The following is an 8,355-nucleotide window of genomic DNA, read 5'->3' as shown; positions in this document are numbered from 1 at the left end:
CAGACAACTTGTTTTCTAGGTTCACAGCTCCACATATGGATTACATTCTTTGTAATTCTTGCCTCAGGCTAGATCTCACCCATACCTGATTTGGATGATAAGATTTGGGAGTCTTTGAGTTGATCTTTGTATTGAAATTTTTGACTTAGAGTTGATCCTGGAATAGGTTAAGACTTTTGGGGATATTGGGACAGGGTGAATTTATTTTGCCCATGGGAAGGACATAAATTTTTGAGAGGCTAGAAGATGCTCTGCGGTGGGTGGAATTGTGTCACTCCAAAAGATGTATTCAAGTCCTAACTCCCAGTACCTTTGAATGTGATCTCATCTGGAAATAGGATCTTTGCAGATTTAATCAAGTTAAAATGGGATCTTACTTGATTAAGCTGGGCCCTAATCCACTGACTGGTGTCTTTACAAGAGAAAGAGGGAGATTTGAAAATAGAGACACAGAGGAGTAACACGGGAAAGAAGGCCATGTGAAGAGCGAGACGGAGATTGGAATCACGTTGCCACAAGCTAAGGAATACCAAGGATTGCCAGAAACCACTAGAAACTAAAAGAGGCAAGGAAGGATTCTTCCTTAGAGCATTCAGAGGGAGCATGGTCTTGCTGACACCTTGATTTCGGACTTCTAGCCTCTAGGACCATGAGACAACAAATCTCTGTGTTTTAAAGCCACCTCGTTTGTAGGAAACTAATACAATTGTCGTTATCATCTAATCAATCTTTGAACTCCCAGTACCTCAGTAGTCAATCACATTATTACTTAAAAGACACTGTGAAGTTCTATAGAAAGAAGCCCATTCAACTCTCTTTGCCCTGCCTTGCCAAACCTACTCGACCAGAAGCTAGTATTGGGGTGCAGCAAGAGGAACTAGCATTTGGGAAACATGAACTTCATCTCACTTCAAATTAAGAAAACTAAGAACCAGTGAAAAGAGTTGACTTGGTCTAAGTCCTAGAGTGAAAGCAATGTCCTACCTGCAACGATGACTCAGTTCTCCTCTCTACAACTCCATCTTAATAACAGCAAAAAGAATAATCCTTGAGCCGTGGAATTTTAACTGTCAGGACCTCAGAGCTCATCTAGTCCAGATCTTTCCTGAGAAAACTGAGGCCCAAAGAGGAGTGATTTCCCAGAGTCGCAAAGCAAGCTACTGTATTTTTCCTACACAAGCAAAGTGTACACCTGAATTACCCAGCAATGGAAGTAAAATAATAGATGATGCTGCCCCTAGTGGCAGAACTCCACACTGCAAAGCACCACAGCACACGTAGACCTAAAGGGAGATTTCATAACACAAACAATAAGCCACAGACCACACAGCTTATCAGAGGTAAAGTAAGGTTAATTCCTTAATATATTAGATTTAAATTTATGATTACTCTAACTTTGCTATGGAACATTAATCATTGATATCAAAATATTTCTTCTAGCTGATTTTATATCTTTTTTTCTGGGTTAGCACAATATTATTGCACATCTAGAGCTCATAATTTTCTATTAGATTTTAATAGCGAGCAAAATGTACTGAAATCACCCAAAAGGAATGTGTTCCCTCCAACGAAAATTACTTTAAAATCACTTTCAGTACATATGTACAATAAAAAACATATTTATATTTTTCCCCCAAAAATGTAATGTAGAATTGAGATATAAATGTCTTATATACCCGCATGGCTTATGTGCCAGCAAAAATGGCATTAACACAGAAAAACTGCTTTTTAAAAGTATATGTATATCTTAACGGGGAATCTTTTGTTTTTTCTTTTAAATCATCTTGCCCTTAATTGCCTACTTCTGGCTTAAATGAATTTCAGCAAAAAAGTGTTTGGTAAACAGGGGACTTACCTCCTCCCTCACTCCTCCCTCAGTTAATCCGGACATATGAACAGGCGGCTGGTCTACTTTTTGAGGGCTGTGGGAATAGAGCAGTTCTGAGGAGTTGCTGTTCTGGAAAGATCAGAAAATGCTCATTGCCTCAGGTCCCTCGGCTATAGATGGGGCTAACCAGGTCTAGTTGATCACGCACTTAGCACACAGCGTCAGAACGGAGCACAGCCCCAACTCAGGGATTGCCATCTTCTCAGAAATAGAATGGCAATGCTATTAGGCCAACGGGAAGAAAAGAACCAACTCATGTTGATGCTGCTTTGAATATCTTTCTCTGAGAAGAGGAAAGCTGAAGGGACAATTTTTGTGCCGGACAAGCCCTTTAAATACTCCATTTTTAAAAATTCTATCGGTATGCATGAGAAAGACGCCTATCTCATTTTATAAATGAGAAACCTGAAGCTCAAGGAGGTTCATTTGTCCTTGGTTTTATGTTGTCAGCTAGCATTTATTGAGTACTTACTATGTGCCAGGAACTGTATCATTTGTGTACATGGATTATTTCATTCAATCTTCCAAATCTGTGTGGCATCGTCCATATTTCTCAGAGAAGGAAATTGAGACTAGAAAATGTTCAAACTTTTATAGTCTTAAGGGAGCAATAGATAAGGTTCCCAGGAGCAAATTGAGAAACAGGAGACGGGAGTCAGAAACACAGAGCTCAAAACACCATGTGGAAAACTGGAGGCCAAGTGGATGGACATCTTACGTCCAAGGTCACACAGTGTGCAAGCAGAATAAATGGGATTTGAACTCTGATCTGCATGGCTCCAGAGCCCAGACTTCTCCACCCCACTGTCCTGTCCTTATTCTTTCTCTTTTTTGGGGAAATAATGGGCTAACAAGGCCATCCTACAAAAACAAGTTTCCTCCATTCAAATCTTGGTTACCTATAGTGAATTGTAACTACTGTCATTAACTGGTTACCTACAGGTTAATAAATACTTCGGTTCCTTTTATCATAATCCTTGGAAATGAAAATCTATTGAAAAGTAGTCTTCTCCCTGATTTAGCAAATACGATCAGGACCCTTCATTGCAAGTGATGGGAGCACCACTCCAATCAGCTTAAACAAAAGGATACATTTATTAAAAGGAAACTGGAGAGTCACAAAAAGAAGGAAAATTTGAATCAAACTGGGAGAAAGCGGAGATGCTGCTGAGTTTCCATTCGAGGGGGACAGAAGCAGGTTCTGCCAGAAAGACTGCCCTGGCTTCTCCAGCAGCAACAGAGTGTGTTAGTGTCCATTGCTGCTGTAACAAACTTAGTAGCTTAAAACCACACAAATCTGTTATGGGATAGTTCTGGAGATCTGAAGGCTGACATAGGTGTCACTGGGCTGAAATCAAGATGTTAATAGGGCTGCATTCTTTTCTGAGGGAGAATCCGTCTCCTTGGTTTGCACAATCTCTAGAGGCCACCTGCTTTCCTTGGCTCACGGCTCTCTGCCTCCGTCTTCAATGCTGCATCTCTCTCTGAATGTTCTTTTGCTTCCCACATCTCCCTCTGACTCTCCTCTTCTACCTCCCTCTTCCATTCTGCAGCACGCTTATGATGACACTGTCTCCCTTTCCCACGATCGAGGATAATCTCCCTATTTTAAAGTTGGCTGATTCTCAACTTTAATTCCGTCTGAAACTGTAATTCCCTTTTGCCATATACCATAGCGTAGTCACGGGTTCTGAGGATCAGGGCGTGGACATTTTTGGGGGAGGGGTGTCATTGTTCCACCTTCCATAAGAGGGCATATACCTGGATTTACCAGCCACTGATTCTGAATACAATGAGTGAGGGATAAATTTCCAAAAAGAAATTGGAGTGTTGGAAAGGAGGGGATAACTTACCAGTAGCCAAAAGTGACAGAAGTCCTTGCCCGATAGAGAGATCAGTCGTTTCAGAAGATGGAAGTTTATTCCGAGCAGACGCAACACATAGCTATCCACCACAGAGCAAATCACAGTTAGATCTCTCTTTGATGATTCATGCTCTCTCAGTGTGTCAAGATCAGTCTTATGACTACCATCAATTGGATGTAGTGCTAAACAGGGACTACAAGTGAAAATGAATTTGTATTGGCTTGTAAAATACCTTCAGGTTTTTTTTTTTTAATTCCTGCCTAAGCATTTTCTTGTTGTTTGCCCTTTTCTTGTAAAAGTAGAATGGAGAATTCATAAAAATGGTTATGTGAGGGCACGAGTGCATTGACATTTTATTCTGCTGTGTTTAAGAAAATAAAACATCTTAAAAATAAATGGTAGTGAGACTTTCTCTCAGTTTAGGGCATAAACTTGTTCTCATCTCTGCTAAGATGGAAAGCAAACTTGGTGAATTTTCATAGCCAGATAAAACTTGTAATTTAAATTCTGGCTGCCATGGAATACCCCCACCTCACTCCACTTCCAACAGGTAACTACAATTTATGGTTTGGTGTATATATTCTTCTAGAACTTCGTTTATGCATAAGTATGTAGAGACATACTATAAAAAAGTTTTATTTGATTTTTTCTCGTGTAACAACACTGTTTAGAACACACTCGAGGTCAGGCCATATAGTCCCACTTCATTCTTTGAAATAGATCAGTGCAAGATCTTCCCAATGTTTTGAGAGAAGACTTAGATTCAGATTTTTATGGGAAAAGTTCTAATTTTTTAAATATTGGCAACGAATTAAAAATGTTAAAGAATAGTGTGAAGCTTGACTGAATATGCGTGTGGGCTTGACTCATCTTGTCTGAGACCTCTGAATGGATGTGCTTTTCAAATCAGCCCCACATGTTGGTAGAATCTGCTAACATGTGGAAGTAGGAGGAGAAAGGAGGACAGCAGACTCAGAAGGTGGTGGTGGAAATGACTATTGTTTGCCAGTATAAGGGAATCATATTTATCAGCCTTCTTAACGTTGAGCAAGGCCACATGACTAGTTCTGGTCAATGGGTTGCGGGCAGAAGGGACATGAGTCACTGCCTAGCTGCTGTAAAACCCCCTTGCTGTGCTCTTCTCTTAGCAATCATGGAAACACCTCCTAAAAAGGAGCTTCCAGCATCCTTGGACTATTTTGAGAGGAACCCTTCAAATGACCCACATCAGATATTTGTGTGAACAAACCTTGGTTGTTTTATGATTCTGTGGTTTTGAAAATGTTTCCTTAAACTGTGATATAACTTGGTCTATCCTGACTGATATGGGGTATCTTAGTTTTCTATTGCTGTGTACCAAATTACCGTAAACTTAGCAGCTTAATACAACGCTCTTTTACTTGTTCACACTTCTGTGGGTCAGAAGTCTGGCACAGTGTAGCTGGATTATCTGCTAAGGAAGCCATAAGGTTGAAATCAAGGTGTCCATTGGGCCACATCCTAATCTGGAGGTTTGACCAGGGAAAGTTCCACTTCCAAGCTCCCTTGGATCATTGGCAGAATTCATGTCCTTGTGGTTGTAGGACTGAGGTTCCTATTGTCTTGGTAGTTGTTGGCCTTGGACCATTCTCAGCTTCTAAAGGCTCACCTCAGGTTCTTATCATGTGGCCAGCTTCTTCTCAGCAACCAAGAATCTCCCTCAAATTGAATCCTTCTCATACTTTGCTTTCTATGACCAGCCAGAGAAAACTCTCTGCTTTTGAAAGACTTGTGTGATTAGATCAGTCCCACTGGGGCAATCTCTTTATCCTAAGGTCAACTGTGCCATGTGACAATGTAATCACAGCAATAAAATCTACCATCTTGGTACTCCTGGGGATTATACAGGGAAATTTATACCAGAAGGGCAGAAAATCTTGGGGTGCATGTTAAGAGTCTGTCAAACACATGGGGAGAAAGTAAGAAAGAGAGAAAGTGAGTGAGAAAGACTATTTGTTGTCCTATTTCTGCATGGGGAGGAATCTATCCACCTTTCTCTTGTTTAATGATTTTAATTCATTCCTGAAAACTTTGCTGCTAAGTAAATCCCATTAAATGGAAAAAAAATTTTCCTTTACTTTTTAAAAAAATATTTTTTTTCCTGCTTTATTTCCCAACCTCCCCCCCACCCCGTACACAGTTGTATATCTTAGTTGCAGGTCCTTCTAGTTGTGGGATGTGGGACACCGCCTCAACGTGGCCTGATGAGCGGTGCCATGTCCGTGCTCAGGATCTGAACCCTGGGCCACCGCAGCGGAGCGCGCGAACTTAACTGCTAGGCCACGGAGCCGGCCCCATCCATTACTTTTAACGGGAAAATTATGATGCATTCCATCTGAACCCAAAGTGTTCTCACAATTTGCAAAAGGAAAAATAGATCAATGTAAGGAAATTTACATATATATGTAATAAATAAAAGATGGAAATTACGTAAATATAGTTTGTACAGAAGATACAATGCAAAGAAGGTTTATTGCACTTGCCAAAGGAGAAAGGTAAGACAACTGTGGAGGAGTGGAAGTTAATCATTCTTTGAACAGTGCATTTTTCTTTCTGCATCACTTTCTCCAGTAATTTCTGAACCATTTGGGGACTGGTGGGTTGGCTATTTTGCACTCAAACTGCACAAAAAATGGAACAGCAGTGCTCAGATAAACACCTTTAGGACAGAACAAGCCTAAAATGAGAGTGCTCATGGAAACAGTACATTACAAAACACACTGGAGCACTACCGAAGACGCTGCCTCTTTGTCCCTTTCTCTTGGTGTGTATACGCACGCGAAATCTTTTGGCTTCATCCAAAGATAGCTTGCAATTCAAATTTGTTCCACTTGATACTTTCTAACTTGAAACAGTCGTGTTGGGTAAATTGGAGAGTGTGTCTGTGCCTGAAACGACAGTGTCAAACTCTCACTTCTTATAGCATTTTTATTTAATGTGTTTTGGGGCAAAAACATTGCTATCCAAAAAAAAAAAAGTGATCATCCAAAAGCACCGTAACTTTTCAAGAGCCGTTATGACAAAAATTGATTGAACAGCTATAATGTGATCTCGTATTTAGATCTGGTCTCAGGTTACATTGAAATACCTAGTCCCATAACATGGTTCTATTTTTTTAGCTGTTTGTGAAAAATCACTCTTCTTTCCCATAGATACATTGCAAATTAACAAGTATCGTAAAGGAAAAAAACCTGAGATTAAATTAAGCCAAAATAGCCCATTTGGAGGTTATCACTAATTAGGAATTGCTGGAAGACTCGTGCTTAAGAAATGAATGTAGAGCTTAAAGTAGATAGTTATTGGTTTTTATAAATCTTTTTATTTAATTTTTTAAAAGGAAATTTCAAAGTTAAATGTTAATTTCATATTTCAGACTGCTATTTCTTGTAGCACAAAAACATGGTAATGAAAATATAATTTAAAAAATCAGCACAAAAGCAATAATAATGACATGCTGTCTCTTCCTTTAAAACATTTTAGTAGGGACTGTCCATTTACGTTAGAGTATTATATCTCTATTTTCTAAATGCCATGTAGGGTACTTTTTTAGGATTTTGAATGAGGTAGAAAGGCTTTAAGCTTCAGCTTTTTTCTTGTTTTTCTAAGTTTGTCTTACTTTAAAAATTCCTGGGTATAAGTTTATCTAAAATGGACAAAACAATGTTTTTTGAAATGTCCTTGATGAAATATAGTCCTTGAGAAAATACGGTTTTAAGCAAGTACTATATAAATATGATATGTTTAAAATAATGTTCATAAAAGACGTTTTGTGTGTATCCTCAGTACATTTATAATCCAAAACTATTTACTTGGCTTCAATTCTGGTATTTCTTAACAGGTTTGTTAAGAACTAGCCCATGCACTGTGCTTATGCAGAAGGAGGTGGAGAATGTTCTCTTGACCTCTCTCACCCACATTCCATCTTAGTATATTGCCTTGGGCATGAATGTTGAGCAAAGTGAAGGCGAAGTCAATATTGATTTTGGTGAGCACTGAATCTCAATGTTTACCCAAAACAGAGATCAACACCAATTGTTTCAGAAAGAATTCCATTATGCTTTCCCTTTGAACAAGCTGTCTATTCATGGCTGTTGCCTTATGCGACCTGATTCCCCCTAGATTTTTTGAGGTGAAATTGTTATTGATAGTAGTTCAGGACTTCTTCCCCCAAAGTGATGACAGATTGGAAGGCATTGTATTATAATAGCATAATAAGATTAAGGTCAGCTGCAATAAAACCCTAATGACATTGACTTAAACAATAGAAATGTGTTTCTTTTTTTTATAAATGAAGTCTAGAGGCAGGGAGACTGAGGCTGGTATGGTAGCTCCATAGTTCTCTGGAACTTATGATCTTTCTATACTCAATACATGACTTTTACTTCATTGACCAAGATGGCTGCTGGTGCTCCAGCCAGCAAGAAGAAGAAAGGAAGGAAGAAGAGGCAGAAGGTCCATGGTAACTATGTCCTAGGAAGGTTTCCTAGAAGCCACTATAGATTACTTCCTCTCACTCCTGGAATTCAGTTTCATGGCCATACTAATTTCCGCGGAGGTTAGGAT

Source organism: Equus asinus, chromosome 14 (assembly GCF_041296235.1).
Source record: "Equus asinus isolate D_3611 breed Donkey chromosome 14, EquAss-T2T_v2, whole genome shotgun sequence".
NCBI lineage: Eukaryota > Metazoa > Chordata > Mammalia > Perissodactyla > Equidae > Equus > Equus asinus.
This window is presented reverse-complemented; position numbering follows the sequence as displayed.